This window comes from Pleurodeles waltl, chromosome 4_2 (genome assembly GCF_031143425.1).
Source record: "Pleurodeles waltl isolate 20211129_DDA chromosome 4_2, aPleWal1.hap1.20221129, whole genome shotgun sequence".
Lineage (NCBI taxonomy): Eukaryota > Metazoa > Chordata > Amphibia > Caudata > Salamandridae > Pleurodeles > Pleurodeles waltl.
The window spans coordinates 687,442,582-687,462,735 of NC_090443.1; the positions used below are offsets into that span (position 1 = coordinate 687,442,582).

Below are 20,154 nucleotides of genomic sequence, written 5' to 3' on the forward strand. Positions count from 1 at the left end.
CGTAATGTTGTTGATCTGTCACTGATGACTACTATTTTCTGTGATTTAAAAACAGATATCAAGTAATTTATTTCGTTTAAATATTTGTATCTAATCTTTAAATCTGATGACAGCAGAGCTCTTTGTGGACGTGGTGGGGAAGTGTGACAAATGGAAGAGTGTGGTCTGCTACGACTGATACTCCTCGAGGTGGTGAAATGGCAATAGTCCGAAGGTGGTGGTTTTGTTTCAACAGATACAAAGACGAAGGACTTCTTTACAAGCCCCTTGCGTCGCCCGTTCGTCACCTTTTCCCATCTAAATAGTGTCGCTAGGACGGCGTAAGGGCCATAGGCCCCCAAACGTCTGACTTCCTGGCATTGGAAAAGGGTTAAAAAAATATTCCAAATGAGACCCTTGAATCTCTACTGTTGTACGTTGGGTACAGGTGCATCCTATCTAGTCGGCGGAGTATATGTTTAGGTTGCCTCCTAAGTCACCATCAGTTTGACTGAGATATTTAGAAATGACGAAATATTACTACTGCTATTAACAATAATAATAACAGTAATACAATAAGTATTATTATTATTATTATTATTATTATGTTCTTTTACTCCCACCTCATAAATGTGATAACAGCTCCTGAGAATAAAATCTGACTGTAAGATTACTCCCTTGATATACATCATTTGAACTGTTTCCTTGGTTCGTAAAAGTTACAACTCTCACGTGAGCTTTGCGATTTGTAACATTTAACTTTTCACGAAATGTGATTTAAAACGTCGTTTTTCTTATTGTTGATTATTTTGCCGGAGGTGTTGTGAACCATATGTGTTAACATGTTAGATCGTGCTCTATAGAACGAGTTAATTTGTGTTTTCTTTGAGGTTAGGACCTGTATCATTGAACTATATCACTGAGTACTCACTATGCACCGTGGAGTATTTAGCGTAACGCCATAACTCTACTAGAGTGAGCAGGGCTCGGGAAATACTGAGAATGAATGGCACATAACATATGCACGTGTTTTTTACGCCATCGTCAATTTAGAGCTGAGGATATATCGCGCTTCCTCGGGTTTTGTACACTTGGTGAGGGCTTGCAGAAAACAGAGCCAAATCACTTATTACATGAGCAGTTGCGGTAAACACCCTTCAAACACATTGTCCCCAGATGTTTTTTTTTTTTTGCACAAATCCTTAAATCTGTTAAAAAACATCTGCCTTAACGTCTGCTTATTGTACAAAGGTTTTAATGACCACATGCAAATTCCTCACACGATGTTGAAAGCCCTCAGTCTTAAATCATCTTCACGCCTAGCATCATATTTGTATAATGCCGTTAACTTTACATGTTTTTGTACACATTTCACGTAGGATAGGAACCCACATATTTTTAACCATTTCAAAATATTTATCACAGAGGATACTTCATAAAGAAGCTTGTAAAGATGTCTCCAGTCGTGCACACACAGCGGCCTTCACTCCTCTGAATGCTGCTCGGCTATAATTAAAGACCCGTGTGAACTCTCTTGAATGCTCCCTTTTTACTACCTCACTATATTTACTAGATAATTCGATGTGGGTTCTGAGCAGAGCAATCAAGTGTTAGAACCATCGCAATGCACTGAACAATGGCCACAGTGTTGGCAAGCGTGCATTTAAAGGCCATTCCAACATGTGATGTCCCAGTGTGATTATATTTTCCCATGAATGGGCTACTCAAGTGCATGTGAAAGAGCAATGTTTTGTTCATTGGAAACATTCAGTGACCTTAAGTGAATCGAGGTGTAAACATATATTTAGTCTGCCTGCGTCTTCTCAAAATTAGACTAACTCCCCCTGTCTCTGCTTCTCCCCTTCTCATGGTTATGAGTGATAATAAATAAAGGGAAAACATTAAAGGCTAGAGAAGTGAACCCCTAGAAGGGGGTGAGGAGGGGAGGTGAAAAGGGAAGAGCAGCAGACCTGGTCCCATGTTCCAAGCAGCTGTGCAACCACCTTTGTGTCGTCCTCTGGAGACCCAGATGCCTAGTCTGAAATTCAAGGTTTTGTGAACAGGCATGTGTACAGATCGGCCACGTCCCGAAAATAAGGAGTCACGTAGAACTAGTTTACAACGTGACGATATTGTGACCTGCACCAGACATAAGGCCACCATCCCTGAGACATCCAAAACATAAACTTTTTGTAAAAGCAACTTAGGCTGCTTTAAAATTTTTTTTTCCCATTTTGGAAAATTTCGGTGAGAGCAGGCACTTGTCTCTTGGACCACTGCCTACTCCCAGTGAAGCTGCCACCACGGTTCACAAAGGGAAGTGGGGCAAAGCGGACCCTTTCCCTTTGTGAATCAGTTTGTAGCTGATCATTGGTTTAGGACCGCAATTACGGTTCCAAAACCAATGATACATATATTACCGATTTGCAATTTGAAAAGAACGTCCAAACTCACCTTCAAAATAAGGAATCGGTAAACATTTCTAAACTCATTTTGTGATTCAGTTTATAGAACATATGGCAAATAATTTTTGAAGGTGCAAACACAGTGAATTACGTATGTGACCCCAATACCCCTTGAACATCTAGTATGATCTCTGGTGTTAATAACCACAGAAACATTAGGGGGGCCAATACAACAAAGCAGCCTTCATCAGGCTGCATGGTAACTCATTTAGGGTGGCCTCACAAATGACTTAGTGGTACGGCCACAGTGAATAGCGGCCTGCATCGAGTGAAGTATGCCACTAGTCTTATCTACATCCTGGAGCTGGTTGTAGTTAGCTTAATCAAAAAAGTTGACATATATGACAGATTGTTGTGATGGTGTTTATTAACTATGCAGGAAACTTTACTTACTTGCTGACATATATGGCAGATAACTGACTGGGTGTAGTTTGATAAAATATTAAGCATTTGAGAGTTTGTCTTTATTGAAAAGCTAACAATCACAGCTTTTAAGTACTGGAAGAAGTTTCCCTGTGGAAAGGGAGGAGTTCATTATAGGCCAGACCTCAGCGCCAAGCATGGCAAAATATTTTTGTATATTTTAGCTGGGATAATGTCCAGCCGAGTGCTGGACAATTGGCTTTTGGTCACATGGCCGCCTAGAAGATTATAGTGAATCAGGGGGAGGAGGAGGAGGGAAAATGAACGTCAACTTGAGTGAGGATTATCCCTATTCTTCTTGATTTTAGGCTAGAAGCGCAGGCAAGTAGGTCACCTTTCATTCTTTTTAGATTATATAGAGGCCTAGGAAATCGTATCACATATTGCACTGACAAATGAGTGATGGGAAGACTGGGAGAAGAAAATATTTTCTTTGCATAAAATGCCGATATTGAAATTTTGATTAATACTTTATAAATGTGATTTTACTTTTGCCATTTGAGTTTTACTACGGACTGTCATTTTTGTGCCAAAGTTGTCCCAGTCGGGGAGTTTGCTTTGGGCAAACCTGCCTGGTAAAGTATTTGAAGGTCTGTACACAGGCAGCTCTCTGTTGACCTGTAATCTTATTACATCCATAATTTCTTCAGCCCCGCCCGTACCCACAATGCTGCACAAAACTAACTTTATATAATAATGAATGATCTCTAATCGTTGGTATTAAATGAAGATCTTGTGCTAATACAACCCCATCACATTTGGAATGTTATTGATAATGAAGCAGATGAAGAAACGTATAAAGTGCAAGAACAAATGAAAACTTTAATAGCACAAACAATGGGAAAATAAAAAGCAGAAGAATGTTAGATTATCATATATTCTTGGAGCCAAAAGACCCATCTATAACTGAAAAAGGTCACAATGAGACATGTATCAGTTATTCTCACAGTCTTAAGAAATGGCCAGAAACCCTATTGAGGAACAGAGTCAAAGTGAGGCTCTGTGCATGAGGCAACATGCATCAAAATTTGTTGTCCTTATTGCAAAATGGGTTCCGGCCATTTATAGCCCCTGATTTTTTGCTTTGTTTGCTCTCCCGGTTTTGGTCTTTTTACTGTGGTTGAGTCTCACTAAATGTGTCTCATCCACAGTGATCACAAGGCAAATGGACTGCACGTGTTTTCTGCCAGTGCCTGCCTTTTAAGATAAGGCCACTGAGACGCACCTAGGGTAAGGGATACTTGGCTGGTTACATGTGAAAAGATGTGCGCACATGTGGGCTGGTAACTGCACACGAGTAGCCTGGCGCAGAGGGAGCTCCCCAGGATTAGATACTGAGCTGGGGTAGGCCTTATAATACTAGTGGCCACTCAGAGGTAAAATCAGTATGGTTTACTTTTTTATCTGTAGTGACACAATATTATACACATGGGGAGAAGTGGAGGTTTGCGTCCCTTAAGACCTCAAAGTCCAGTGAGGTATAGAACTGGGGTGGAAAGTATATGCCCAATTTAAATACGAAGGTCCCAAGATCACACATGGACACTTTTTGGGCCATTCAGAATATTCATTTTTACCTCACTCACCCAGGATCAGTGACCAGGCTTTTTATCACCCTGCTGGGACAATTAAACTATTCTGCTCCCAAGCAGAGGGAACAAAGGTCTCCCCACACAAAAGGAGTAATCAACAGTGCTTCCCTCAGCTCCTAAGCAGGAAGAGGTGGGGGAGGCAATCAAATTGCTAACACCTTGTATCAGGGCTGGGACAGCCCAGGCCCACTCAACAAAGGAGGAACACCAGACAACTAGAGCCAACACAGGAGGGGACTCCTCTTTAAAGTTTTGGTGGGAAAGGCCCAAGCAGTGAGGATCTGTGAGGGACAGAGCTGAGGCTTGCAGAGGAGGTGTGACCAGTGACTTCTGTATGGCACCATCCTGAACCGTCTCAGCATGCTGTGCAGGAGGGTTTGGACCGAGATGGAGAGGAGATATGACACCCAAGGATTGGTCAGGGAGACCTGACTTCTAGAACCTTTCACCCTCATTAAAAAACTCTTATACAAGGAAGAGTGAGTGCTTTTTTCTCTTGAATTCTAGACACTGTTGTGGAAGCAGCAGCAGCCATAGACAACTGGAAGGACAAACCCCCAATACCCTATAGGACTAAGGACTCTTTTCTCTGTCAATCCTAGGGTCAGTAGGTCTCTTCCAGGGCCTGGGAGGCTGGCCTCCTTACACTCCCTGAGGGCTGGTTAGGGAAAGAGCTGGACTTTTGCACCAGAGATCAAGAACAGGAGAAAAACTGGCAAAGGTAGCCAGTGAAACCAGCTGCCTAGCACGTATGCTGCCTCGGCTTTCAAATGGTGCTTTGTGATGGTCCCTAGGGGAAACTGGCACCCTGTTGCAGTCCCCTCTCACTTTCTACCTGGTTTCCAGATGCAACTTGGACTGAAGTGCAACAGGATCCTGCTAACCAGGTCCCCAGTGCCAGTGCTCTTTCCTTCAAATTGCAAAGGTATTGATACAATTGGCAAAACCTTTAGCTGCCTCTATAAGTCCCTAGTTAATGGTACTTAGGTACCCTTGGCATTGGGTACTAAGGGTAGGTCCCTGAGGACAGCAGCACAGATTGTGCCACCGTCATGGGCCATGCATCCAGGTGCACCAAGCACTCCCACTGCAGACTGAGTGTCCTGGTGCAATCCTAAAATGCAAACTCAACATGGCACACAGCCTGAGTGCCCTGTCCACTACACTCTGCATGCAGTATAGTTAAGTCACCTCTCTAGCAGGCCTTCCGGCCCTAAGGCAGGGTGCACTATACTGTTTGTCTGGGTATAGATGCATGAGCAATATGCCCCTACTGTGCCCTTGCCCAACCTGGGACATATTAAGTGAACAGAAGGGCCATTTTAAATGCATGCCCTGGACACTGGTCTGTACCAGTTTCACAGCTACATGATGGCCACTTGAACCCTGGGTTGTTTGGTATCAAACAACTCAGAATGGTACCAGATTTGGATTTATTGCAAAATGTACCCATAGACCACCTTAGAGGTGACCCCTGCACAGTTAGTTAACACTGGCATGGTTGCTGGGCAGTCACATCCAGCCTGCCACCACCAAACACGGTTCTGGAACCCTAGGGTGAGAGCTCCTGCTCTCTGGGCCCAAGAAAGTAGCCCTTCCTGGATGGAGGTGTCACACCTCCCTCCTCAGGAATGTGCACTACCCTGCTAACTTGACCCCCAGGCCTGCTGTTAGCAGCAGATAGCCATTCTCGTTGCAAACCCCCCCTTTGGCGGGAGCAATGGCGGGAAAACACACAAAAGACAGGAGGAGTGGCATCACCAGCTTGCACCACCCCTAAAGTGTTGCATGCAAGTGACCCCTCTATTTAACTTTCCTTCATCTTGCATGGTACAAAAATAGCCTACCAGGGATAGGGAAGTGACCTTTGCTCAAAGAAAGTGGCCACATAGTGGGTGTAGCCACCCTAAGGTAGATGACCTATTAGTCACTACTAGGTAGTCCCCTAAACACCTACTAAATACAATACCCCTAGACTAGAGATTCAGATTCCAAGGACACAAGAAAGGTAGCAACAAGGAAGACCCAAGGCTCAAGAACTGAAGTCCTGCTGCATCAAGAAAAAGGCACCAATCCTTGCCTGCTTCACCTGGGACTCGACAATCACCACGGAGGGGTTGCTCAGACATCGGGTGGACTTAAAAAAAACCAGAGGCCCTCCACTCTTCTAAAAATCACCGAAGATGTCCCTTCAGAGTGAAAGCGTCACTCTTTTGCATCAAAGACCCAAAAGCCATTGAAGTCCAATTCACTGACCGGCTGCTGACTAAGGAACCGGATGCCGCAGCTGGACCAAATTTCACTCAGCAGACCCGGCGGACCTGGAGGACGAACCCTGCAACTGTGCCAAGTTTGGTTCATTGTGACCACCAGTGGCTGAACCGTGCAATAGGTAGGATTACTGGACCCCCAATGTCGGACACTCAGAAAGACAGTCCACTCCAGACTGCAAGAGGACCAAGACCAAGCCTCAGTCGAGGGACTTCAGAAAACACTAGGACCTCCCACCAGAGTGACCTGCTGACCTGCAAGCAGCCCTCAAAGTGACCTACTTCCTACTTCCAAGGGTATCTTTGCGCACAGCTCTTGGCTCACAGATCTGCTCTGCACCCTGTCGCCCTGTGCATTGCACCAAAGATCCGGTTGTGTTCATAGTGTCTCTCACCCCTTGCAACCTCGATACTCCAAGGGGACCCACCGGACTCAACTTGAATTCCACCTGTGCAATGCTTTTCCAAGTAGTCTCCTTCAGTGGCGTTGCACCAGCTCAAAAGACTTCCTGCAGCTGTTCCCGACAATACCGGGAGCTGCCCAAACTTCTCCAGCTGATCCACAGGGCCCACCAACGACCCCCACCTACAACCGAGAGAAGACATTGGTAAACGCATTGCCTGTTTTTATATGTGTACGAGGTGGGGCGTAGCGGGTACAAACAGAGAGGAGACAAGTCAGGTTATCAGAGGTGTTAAGTGAAATTTTATTTCTTTAAATGTTTCTTTTATATTGTTTTATAGGCCCAAGTCCCAAAGGTTGTTGTATATAATGTCCTCTCTCCTCTTCTTCTTCCCAGGTGAGTCCTCTCCGGCGAGGTGGAGGTCTAGTGACGTGGTGTTGATCAGTGGAGGAAACGGGGAAGAGAGAAAAGGAAAGGTTAGTCTCTTAATATAGACTTTTGGAATGGGTTAGAAAGGGGAGAGGGAGTGAGGTGAGGGGGAAGGGAATGTGGGGTTACACGCCAGCCTCATGTGTGCTTCACCCGACAGTGCCGTGCTTCTCACAGTTTTAGTTTCTCTGAGTACGCTTACCTTTTCACTAGGTACGCTCAGATACCCAGGGAAAGAAGCAAACAAAAGAAAATTAGTTGTAAATAGGTGTGCCTCCAGTCGTACAGTGGGATGGGACTGTTATTAGCCAAGTTTGTCTCATAACTACCTGCAGTGGATTAGCAGGGAAGCTTGTTGTCTGTGATGAAGGGTATTTAAGTTTATATGGAAGGAAAATAAACAATACTCCAGACCCCCTAAGTAAGGATTTAAAGAAAGAAAGAAGGGAAAAAAAATACAACAAATCAGGTACGTATACCTAGGGTAGGGTTTTCACCATCTGTCCACCCTACCCGTTGGTGATATTATCCCTTGTTCCCCCCTTTCCTTAATCCTTCCCTCCTCCAGCTCCCTCTTCTCTCCCAGCAGCCGTTTTGAAGCAAGGACCGTATCTGCCTTAGCCACGCCTCTCCGGGGTCGTGGCAGTCAGCGAGTGTTCTGGGGCTTCTATTCCCGTTGTTGCCAAGTGTTCCTCGCCCGCTTCGTCTCTCCTCTGTGCCATTGGGTGGTGGTTCGCGCCGCCGTCCGTCCTTCTCCTCCGCGTCTTCGTCCTCCTCTGACGACCCGGGACGCGCCGGTCATCCTTCTTTTGTGTCAATGGGAACCCGGATTTCCGGGTTCCCGATGTCTTCTACTTCCAGGCAGACATCGGCGGTGCCCCGGAGTACCCATTTCCCCAATGGCCGCCGCCAAAAGTAGCCGGGTCATGAGACGCCCGGCTGCAATATGGATCTTTAAATGATTTCTCCATTGGTTCCTATGGTGCGTAACTACGCACAGAACTGAGACATTTTCTAAACTGAGAAAATTCCTAGCTTAAAAAGTACTTACTCAATTTTGATGGTCTTGGTCTTAAACATTTTATAAAAATCTGAAGTATTTTTGTAAATTGGTCTCGAGGTATTCTTTTGAGGGTGTGTTTTCATGTATTGATACTGTGAAAACAACTAATACTTTGCACTTCTCCAAGATTAGCCTAACTGCTCAACCAAGGTACCATAAATATTAGAGCATTAGGTGGCCTAGTTTTTACCTCTGTAAACCAACGTGTGGTTGCCAGGGCCATCTACACAGTGCACAACATTTTGCACACTACAAAGAGGGCCAGCCTCCTACAGTCCCACAATAGGCAGAGACACTACCACCGAGCATGTGGGGGGCTGCAGAAGGCACAGCAGCCCCCAATTATTTCTTAAAAAAGACAGTGACCCTATGTTTGTGGGTCAGAAAAGCATTACCCCCTGGCTTTTCACCAACTTTTTTTACATAATCCAAAGCGTGGGGCTTTAACATCTCCGATGAGAGTGCCACACTCTCTATGGGCTTATGTTATGGCTGCATTTTATGTGGCCTCAAAGGTTATAAAAAAAGACAAAGACGCACACACGTCTTATGTTTATTTTCAATGCTTTATTAACCAATTATGCTGACAGTGTTTCTTAGGCAATGTTAAAATGCTTTATTAAGAGTGATTACTGCATTTACACCTGGTTATTATCGATTACCTGAAATTATGGCAGTATAGGGGGTCAATGTGATTCCATGATGTCATTGAAGATATTTCTATCTGTCTGATGTAGATATTTGAAATTAGTGCATAGTACTTAGTATTTAAAAAATGTATTTTTCCTTTTCTGAAGACAAAGCACTAGCTGAACAATCATTTATTGAGTGCTATTATTGCGTACTAGCGAATGGACATTAATAGCCACCCCACCTCTCCTGAGTAAGTCTGGTACCACTCAGCTTTGCAACTTTGAGAGTGTCAAGTGCTACAATGTGGTATTTTGTTCATGGTAAGGATAAATTATAGACCTTTTACTTACACAGGCCTAACATCAGGCACAACTAAAAAAAAACAATTTCCTACAGTCGCTCACTTTTAATACTAACAACTAGACCCTTTTGGGCAGCTTACTGAATTGCAAAGGCTCTGTACCCCACTCCCCAGGCTGTCATGATCACAGATCCAGGTCTTGCTGGTTGGGATCCCCATACCTACAGTCTGGATGCACTTAAGGCAGAGCAGTTTGTTGAAAAGGCGGTCCTAGGCAGGAATATTTAGTGGTAGTTGTCCTAGCCTTAGTAAGGTGCACCATCCATTAATATGATCTAGCAGCCCACGGTGGACAGGCTGCCAACCCAAACATTTTCACGGGTGGAAATAGTTGTGGCTCTGCCGATGGAAACCCTGTGGTCCCCCTGGAGATCCCATACTACTAAATGCAGTGAAGGAACTGCTTGTTTTACATACCTGGCATCTGTGATGTTTTGCACATCGATCAACTCTAAACAATACTCAAAGTCTCTATAACAAGTACAAGAGAAATGAAAGGGAATGGTGCACTTGAACAGAAAACAAAAATAGAAGTTAGGGGAAATCCTACAAAACCAAGAACTAGTTTAGTGGCAGAGTCCAAGAATAATGATCAATAAATTGAGGTTTAGAATCTGAGTAAGAGGGAAAAGCGAAAGAGTGTTAGAATGCAGAAAGACCAAACCTAACTAAATGTGAAATTAAATAGACTTTGGAAGTTTGGAAAGGTAGATATGCACCTGAAACCTGAATTATGCATAAAGAACAAGGAACCCTGGAATACAGGGCAAAGAATCAGCATGTAAACAAGCACTGTAACAAGGGATCATAAAGTAGAAATCTTCACAAGAATTCAGGACAGAAGTAACTATAACGCCTGTTTCAGAATTTTTATCCTTTGCAGGAATCAGTGCTAATCACAGTGGATGAATCTTTGGACCCAGTAAGTGGTGTGGTAGAACGATCAACAACATTTCAACAACATCCCAAACATTTTAAACACCATGACCAATGTGGCCATGGAAGGAAAGCTCCAATCAGAATAAAGATAAAGGGTTTATTACAAACACAAGCTCAAAGTCATGTAGACAATGCACAAAACCAAATTATAAAAATACATATTCACTAAGGGTTGCCCAAAGCTTTGAAATAGTTTAGGGGAATTAATATTATTTAAACTAAGCATTCAAGAAGAATAATGTATATCATCCAAATGAATATCTGAGTTAAAGAGTTGATATGTTGCTCAGAGATAACAATAATTGGTCAATTTAGATTAAGCAGAGTTAATAATCTTTAGCTGAGCACACATCAACCTTACAACTAACCAAATCAGGGAAATAGATTTGTGGAGAGTAACACATGTGGGCAAAAAACAAAAAGCATAAAAAGGACAAAAAAATAATTAGGAAAAAGATAATCTTAGACTACACGCCACTGACTAAGTTAGACAGAAAAAATAAATAAAAGGGAAAGCTTCAGCATCTCAAGCTCAATCAAGAGTCTTCTGAAGGGAAAAATAAAAGGATTTGTAAGTCTAAAAGAACATTTCAAAAGGCAATGGAAGAGAGGAAGATATCACCCCAAATGCACAGCATTCCAGGAATCTTCCTCAGTAAACCATCACAATTAACAAGCATCAGAGCAGCATCTGGGAACTGCTAGGATCTGTGAAGGAAAGCTGGGGCCTGCTCACAATTCAAATGTCCATCAGTATTTTTAGATTTCACAAAGCATTCTGATTCATCAAATGTATCAATTCATGTCATGTTGAATGGGAGTCATCCAATGAAAACTAATAGTATCACTCCAAATTAAAATGGTCCAATTTCTTCCCAGGTTTGTCATGGGAACATCTTCCACGTATGTGACTCCACGCACGTTGGAAACAATCCCTGATTCCCAGCTACTGAATGTCTCACATCTCTCTCCTAATTCTGAAAAACTACTCCTTTCTCTATTGTGGCTTTCATTGCTTTCCTTCTCTCCTCAACTTGTCCAATAAATTCCTTTTCTACAGGACTAAGAATGCAAGTTAAATTATTCTTGTGTGCATATACTGTTCCAAATGTCAATGTAGGTTCAAACAAAGCTCCCACAGAACCAATCTTCTTCACCTTTGCAATGCTACTTAAATGTTTCATGACAGGGACAACTGAAAACACTAAATCATAATTTGAACAGAGGTATTGGTAATACTCCTGCTGATAAAACAATATTAGTAACATCCTACAGGAAATTCCAAAGGTTAGGGGTAAACTGTGATATGTAATTCCTTCACTAACTGATGAAGGCAACTGGGTACACACGTAACAATCTCTAACTATCATTGCCTCAACATATTTATACAGCAACTTATTATACACATTTGGTGATAAATCACCTTTAGAACTGTCTGTGTATGAATACCTCTCATCTGTGCAAAATGAATTTTGATCTGCAAGGGAATTTACTAGTTTTGGGACAAGTGTGGGTGCAGTCTGATCTTAATCTTTTGCTATGGGCAAACTCAAACCTATAAGCAATAATATAATTATGAGAACTGTCACTACTGTTAGACCTATGCCTGAGAATTTACATTTACAATTTCTATTGTGATTTGACTCCACAAGCTCTCTAATACCAGATCAATAAAGTTTAAATTCGAAATAAAAAATAAAAATAAACAATTAAAGTGGCTTTAGTTTATTACTGTCTATTTTCAGTCTTTTTTTTATTAATGAGGTAAAAACCGCCAGGAACAGGATGGCGGGAAGGGGGTCGGAATCCCCATGGCGGCGCTGCAAGCAGCACCGCCATGGAGGATTCCCTGGGCCAGGGGAAAACCGGCGGCTTTACCGCCGCGGTCAGAATAGCCCGGGAAGCACCGCCAGCCTGTTGGCGGTGCTTCCGCTGCCCTCCGCCCTGGCGGTTTGAAAACGCCAGGGTTGGAATGAGGGCCCATGTCTTCTACCTCTGGACTGAACAACATTTGGCACCTGCTGTGGTACTCTTTGCATCACACTAGTGTTCACTATCATCTGTGGATCCTGATGTGCTTTCTGTGCAGTTTTAAATTGCAATACCATGACTTTTCTTTTAGCTTTTTCTGTTTCATCTCTATTTCATCACTACAGTATTTCGCATATTCTCATCAATTGGTCTATTCTGCAACAAATCAGATGCTGCTGAATCATCTGTTTATATCTGGCCTCAATCCCTGTACACATCTGAACACAAAATTACCCATGTCTTGGGCTCCCATAGTCTCAGTATCACTGTGATGCTTAAAAGCCTGCAAAAATCTTTCATAATAAGCATGGATTCATTCTTTTGTCTCCTGGGCTGTTCTGTCAATCTTCTACCATTCAATATCGTTTGGGGAAACTTTATTTTTTGGGAGCTCGATCACCATTCAATACTTCTTAATTACCTCTTCAGATGGTGCACCTGTTACTGGATTTCTCGTAGGTTCACGATCAGGCCAATCTACATGCACTTTATACGCATTCCACAAATCAGTTGGAACCACAATGTCAAACAAGGTATTCGGATCTTCCCACAGGCATTTTTAAAGTTTCACAAACCTCTCTGTCTGCTTGTACCACTCCACAGGCTTTTCTCTCAATCTCGGGTAATTGTTGGTGAATGACAGTATATCATTCCTACTCCAAGGTATGTGAACGTAACTTTTACCTGGTATATCTCTCATGGGCACAATTTTCACATTGTCCTCTGCTTGATATGCTCCTGCTGGAGGCCTATTTGACTTTCCTTCTTCAGGTCTCTTTTGTTTGCTTATCTGCCTTCCCACTTATCTAATGCTCCCAATGTCTGTATGTAGGTAATCAGTTCCTTAATGTGCAATTTGATTCCGAGTGATCTCATGCTAAATATGTGTTTTGAAATGAACTTTGATATGTAGCTTCTCTTCAAGGGTTTTGGTTTTTCTAAATCTACATCATATTTCTTGGCTAATTCAGCTAATCTCTCATAAACCTGTCCTGCAAGTTGAGTAACATCCTTACACATGAACTGTAGTTTGTCTTCTATGTACGTTTTCAATTGAGCTATGTCCAGCCCTACTACAATCAATGAATTCCATTCTAATTTCAATCTGAGCACATTCACTGATCTGCCTCTCTCTGGTGTCTCTTATGTTCTAGCACTGCCATTTGTAAATCCTATAGCACCTTATGGACTCAAATTATTTAATCAATCTAGAAATTGCTGTGATGTGAAACCTTGCAAACTGATATTATTTCTCTGGAGTACGTCTTTTGAGGTACTGCAATGTGCATTTGAATCCTGATTTGGTCTGAGCATGGGATACGGTGGGGTTCCCTGAGGAAACCTTAAATCAAGAACTGGTCCTGCCTGATTTAACATCTGATTAGGTTCTGCAATTCATGTAGGGGTCAAAGGTGGAATAAGAGAAGCTGTTCTCTCCATCTCTGAATTGTTTGAATATAGTGATCTCTGTGTACCAATTGGTGATATCCCAGCAGAGGTAACTGGTGTTTCAGGAACAGCCGGTACCTTATTGAATCAGTATTACTTCTAAAATTGCAGGAAGCATACAAGAGAACAACTGGAACAATAGTCCTGGTAACTGTTAGTGCAAAGGGACCCATAAGATTTGTCTGATTCTGAGGAATTTGCATTCCTGCACTCTTTTCTATTAAGACAGTACTGAAAGTCTGTCCTGATTGACTCAAAGTAACATTTGACATTGTCTGCATTGGTGTAAACATAGGCATAGGCTGATTCTGATTAAAATTCTGCACAGGTGTAGTCCCATTAGGCGTCAGCACTGTCTGAGTCACATTAGGATCTAGGACAATTTGATTAATAACTGAACTTGAAATGGGCAGAGCTGTATAATAGTTGGAACTAGTTGATAAATCATGGACACTTGTATCTCTAAAGTTACAGGTGTAAGTGGAACAATCTGGTTCAGATTTGTGCCACTGGAGTAGTTGGTACATTCGGGGCTACATTCTGTACTGCTTCACTTCTTGTTACTGTCTCAACTCAATGATAAGGTGGTGGACAATTCATTAATAACTGATTCATAAATCATTATCTGGATCACTGTCATACATTACTGTCTTTATACTCTCTGGTTCTGCTGTCTGTCCTGCTTTCTCTGCCTGTTCTTTCTAGTCTTAGGTTTTTTACTCCCATCACCTTCCTCTGTAATAGCTGGGAACATTCTGAGTACATCTAATATATCTGCTGTCCACATCTGCTCTGCATCCCATCTAGCTTCTGAAAGTGTCTTAATTGCTTTCTGCATCCTATTCTCATATTTAACTGATATTCTTTCATGGGCAATAAATTCCCAAATACTAAGGGCTTCAATCGTGCTAGTCTTGGAAATGGACTCATTTCCTGCATTATTCGCCTCAAATCATCTAAAATTCTCAAATTAAATGTTCTGTATTGACAAAATGCTAAAGCACCTTCTTTCTCAGTAATTGTGCACCGTTATTCAACCAAGTACATGTATGTAACTGTTTAATACATCGCACAATATAACCTGGAGTTCCTTCTGGTGGCATTTCAATACCATCTCTAACTGGAATAAACACATATCCTCAACGCACTTTTTAGTCCTTAGAAAAATTTAATTTTCAATTAAATTCAATGAATTCCACAACTTGCGATCAAATCAGGAAGTAATTATAATCCCACAATCCTTTATCTCATGGTCCTCACCAGTAGCAACATTGTACTGTCAACCAATACCAGTGTGACTTCACACTAACCGACCTATACCAGCGTGGCACAATATGAAGTCATACTCACTTCGTTCGGCAATGCAGTCGATTGGCAATTGTCTTTCCCACAATCGCTCACTCACACCTAATGCAAATTATTGCAAGCAAAAACCAACAACCTGTCTGCACACTATGGGTAGGAATTCAGACGCTCCACAGCTGTATAGGCATATACTTCTCTGACTGTAGCTTTTACAATTACACAACGAGTCAAACTTGACCAGCAATTCTCACTCCAGTTGATAGATATCCTCCATGTGCACTCTGGATTCACTAAATACCACGCATTTAAGGAAAACTATTGGTACTGTCAACGACGTCTCATGACAAGTACCTCACTGCAGACAATAAATTAACCAAGTGTCTGCTATACTTATCCCAGGATTTTAGGCCACAACTGACCCATCAGCAACAACAACAACAACTGCTAACATTTTTGAGCAAAAAACACCACAGGCACTTCGAGTCCGACCACTTTACAACATCACACTTCACTGCAATCCTCAAGCCAAAACATCACAAGTGCAAAACCCTATTTATAGTCATGCAAATGTTGCTTATTGACATGACGTTGGAACTTCATCAATCTTTGGACTAAACCATGGGACAAGATTTGGGGTAAACAATCTTTAGACTGGGTAGTCACATGGGGACACTCCTTTCTCCTTAACACTAAACAAAACAAAAAAAAATGTTCTCCCTCTATTGAACAAAACCTTAACTCTGGTACCAGAACTGTTGTAGCATTTTCATCCTTCGCAGTAATTAATGCAAATCAGGATTGATTAATTTTTGGACCAGGAAGTGGTGTGACAGAACCATCAAAAACATTTCAACAAGACCCCAAACAATTTAAACACCATGACCAATGTGGCCACAGAAGGAAAATTCCAATCAGAATAAAATTAAATTGTTTATTACTCGCACAAGCTTAAAGTCATGTAGACAGTCATAAAGATAAATAATCACTAAAGGTTGTCCAAAGTGTTGAAATAAATGTAGGCAAACTAATATTAATAAATCTAAGCATTCAAGAGGAAGAATGCATATCATCAACAAGAATATCTGAGTTACAGAGATGATACGTTGCTCAGAGTTAACAATCATTATTCAATTCAAATTTAGCAGTGTCAATATTCTTTAGCTGGACACAAGTCAACTCTACAACTAACCAAATCAGGGAAATACATGTGTCGGGTGGAACAAATGTAGGCAAAAAACAAAAAACACAAAAAGGACAAACAAAATAAGTCGGAAAAAGATAATCTTGGACTACCATGTACTGACTAAGTTAGAAAAAAGAAAGGCAAGCATCAGCATCTCAGAAGCTTGGTCAAAAGTCTTCTGAAGGGGAAAATAAATTGATTTTTAAGTGTAAAAGTAAATTTAAAAAAGCAATGGTAAAGAGGAAGATACCTCTCCAAAGGTACAGCATTCAAAGAATCTTTATCAGCAAAGCTTTAGGATCAGCAAGCATCAGAGCAACTTCTTGCCAGGTCTGTCATGGAAACATCTTCCATATGTGTGATTCCATGCAGGTTAGGATAAATTGTATACAATACAAGCCCATGTTCACAATATCCTTCCATCAAGTACACTATGCTACATTCTCTATATAATTAAACAAAAGCGTCTATTACCAACTAGCTAAACTTCTCATGAGAACATAACCTAAAAGAAAGTTCACATTGTTAAATTAATCAACATTTCTGACACGGTCACAAATTACAAGCTTCTACAGGCCTCACTCATGCTAACACAAGAGAAAATATAAAATGCTTTTAATTAATACGTTTTAGTAAAACATGTGTTATATGCCGACTTATAAACTCAGCATTAATAATATTTAATTAATTTGGGTAATACATTTCATTTCAGATGGAAAAGCATAGTTCCATTAGATACAACAGAGAATTGCATTTCTCTCACTTTTGTACATATTTTTAAAATCATTAATCATTTACTAATTATTAGAAGATCAATATAGTTTCTATATGCACTTTTAGTTTCAAGTCCAAAATACATGAAAACATACATTTTATTCCTCTAACGTGATTTAATTCAAATGCCACCTAAGTGGATCTCTAAAATACAAGCAAGTGCACATTTAAACTCTGTGTCAGTGCAGCTTTCTACGTTTAGCCATTAAAACTACAATTAAACCAACACCTAGACTGTCACATTCTGATGACCTTCGTGACACAAGGGGGTCTACTAAAATGTTGTGAGACAGTTTTAGTCTTGTTTGGGCACATATAGTTTAGCTTAGCTGAGTCCTTTGCCATTTTACCTAGACAGCATGCTCTGTTTTCATTTATTCATTTTAGAATGTTTTATTTTCATGATCAGTTATCATTTAGCGAAAGCATTATTATCATAGTAATGCGTGACATTTTTCATCCTGTTCCTTGCCCATGGTTGACAAGCACAAAATGAGAATGGCACAAGATAGTATTTGGTATTGCCCCCACAAAACTGCGCCAACAATCTAACACTTAGGCACATTTTCACGTCAGGCCTACTTTGTAGAACAAAACATATTTTACCTATATAAACACTATGTGGGCCAAAGGTTGTTAGCGGGGTCCTTCCGGCCAGGAATTTCCATTTAGGCTGCACATCATTTTGCAGTCAACCTCAGCCTTTTTTCTACAGCCAGGTCAGAAGACCGAGGGTAGACCCTTGTACCAGGTAGCAGGGGTGGGTGCCTCTCTCATGGACTGACTGGGCTAATGCTGCCATGCTCTCGCTATAGGCTAGAGATTAGATATTAGGAAGGAATCATTTACCCATGTTTATTGCAGTATGTTGGGGTAGTTCAGTTTTACATCACTGATTTTCACAATCCTGAGTCTGTTATCCTTATTATTGTAGCTCATGCATTTTATCGTAGGTTGCAGTCTTTTCAATAAATATATTGACAACTCTCTTGCATTTCCTTCTTTGCCTGTGTGTGTGTGTTTGTGTGTACAAGACTCATTGCTGATGAGAGAAAAGGGTATAACTTGTTCACAGCAACTCCCCTGAGAAGTCAATAGTGTCATGCGCTAGACTGCCACAAATCACCTTTACCCTTTGTGTCTGGATGAGGTACAGCTAACAAGCCGGTAGCGTTGAGCTGACAGTTGCCAAACTGGTGTGGGAGTCACACACAAGCAGTGGTGCTGCCACCCCAAGTCCAGCAGTCTTGTGAAATCACGAGAGTCACATGACAAAAGGTTAGATTACATCACACCAAAACAGGATTCAGAAAAGTGTGAGCAAGGCCACCAGAAAATAGGTTAGGATAAGACATACCTATAGCATCAGAAAAGTTTGCAGGAAGAAAATCCACTATAATCCCCAAATAGGCTCCTGCACAGAGGCAAATATTGCAACAAAACAGGGTTCTTGAACAGATGCAACTAAAGCTGCAAAACAGGAATTGGGAATCAAAGAAGAATCAGAAGTCTGCAAAGCACAGAGGAGCAAGACATTGGTCTCATTGGAGTAAGGAATGCAAAATCAGGTTTGAGCAGCAATTCTGAAAGAAATCCAGTGTGAGAACAATGAGTAATGAGTTCAATGGTATTATATACAAGACACTCTGAGGAGGAGCCCATGTGCTGGTAGAGCGCTATTGTGCACTTAGCCATGTGCACAGAACCACATCTGTGCCTAGAGAATGAAGTATGAGCATAACTTGGAAGAGAGGAAAAAACTACAAAAGCCAGATGTTGTATGTGAAAGAAAGAGTGAGGTACATATTGGAATAGTAGCATAGAAAAGTCAGGAAAGCATTTATGTAAGTGTCAGTGAACCTGTAGGGATCGAGTAACAGTATAACAACATGGCTCCTCCTCAAGATGAGATCTTGGTATGATTTGATGAGGGAAGGAACTATATGGAACACAATACACCAGAATGGTAATGTTTTACCATAAAGCAGAGCAAGGCTTGTAATGTACAAGGGAGTGTCCACACAGGGCCATTGTGAGAGCCACAACTAGTGTCAGGATGACAGGGGGCTCCTGCCATTAATGTTGCTTGAAAGAAATGCTAATGTCAAAATAATCCAGCTTATTCATTAAGAGAACTAGAGCCCTACATATCACTTGCGGAATGTGTTGTTCTAATAGCAAAATCTACATCTGATAGACCAAAACAAACAATCCACTGTGCAGAAATATCCTACTCCAATAGGCAAGTGTTTGTTTCTGAAACTAACCATTTACTCATTGACATCTTTGATATACGATGCCAAATTGTCAATATCACTAATTCTGATGTCCACAATAGCGTTAGTGGTCTCAGAGGCTAAGGAATCCCTCACACTCCTGTTTGGATTTTTCTCTGCCCCCATCTTTCACGGATTGAGAGGATGCTCTGTTGTCTTACAATCATTAAGTTGAGAGGTAAGTGAATGGGTATTTCTACACCCAATCTCCCTTAACAAAAGTCCCTAGATATGTAGCGGCTCTAACACCTTGTTGCAGGGGCCAGGCTGTCAGGGATTATTGGATTTCAACTCTGATATGTGGAGCCATTTACGACTGGTGTCTGGGGCCAAAGAACCTGCTAGACCTCAAATAGATAACCAGATGCTTGTATTTAGCAGTTGACCTTCAATGATAATGATGGAGAACAGTCCAAGGATTACTGAAGGAGGGGGGTGGAGGTTTAACAATATGAAACACAGTTAATACAACAATACACACACAAAAGCTAGTCAGTCCTTAATTTTGTAAAAAGAAAAATACATGAATACAAATAAATAAAATATTGTACGCAAAACAGTGATAAACCAAGAAAACT

General features: G+C 41.5%; 1 protein-coding gene across 4 annotated transcripts in view; it reads left to right on the plus strand.

Annotated features, from left to right (window-relative positions):
* Window positions 1-20,154, plus strand: part of MCOLN3 (mucolipin TRP cation channel 3) — a 391,010-nt gene that overhangs the window by 68,918 nt on the left and 301,938 nt on the right. For 3 of the 4 annotated variants that reach the window (XM_069232275.1, XM_069232278.1, XM_069232276.1), the window contains exon 2: window positions 7,530-7,609. The exons of the other annotated variant lie outside the window; for it this stretch is intronic. The gene's annotated coding sequence lies outside the window, so the exon portion shown is untranslated. The remainder of the gene's footprint in view (window positions 1-7,529; window positions 7,610-20,154) is intronic. 4 annotated transcript variants of the gene reach the window in all.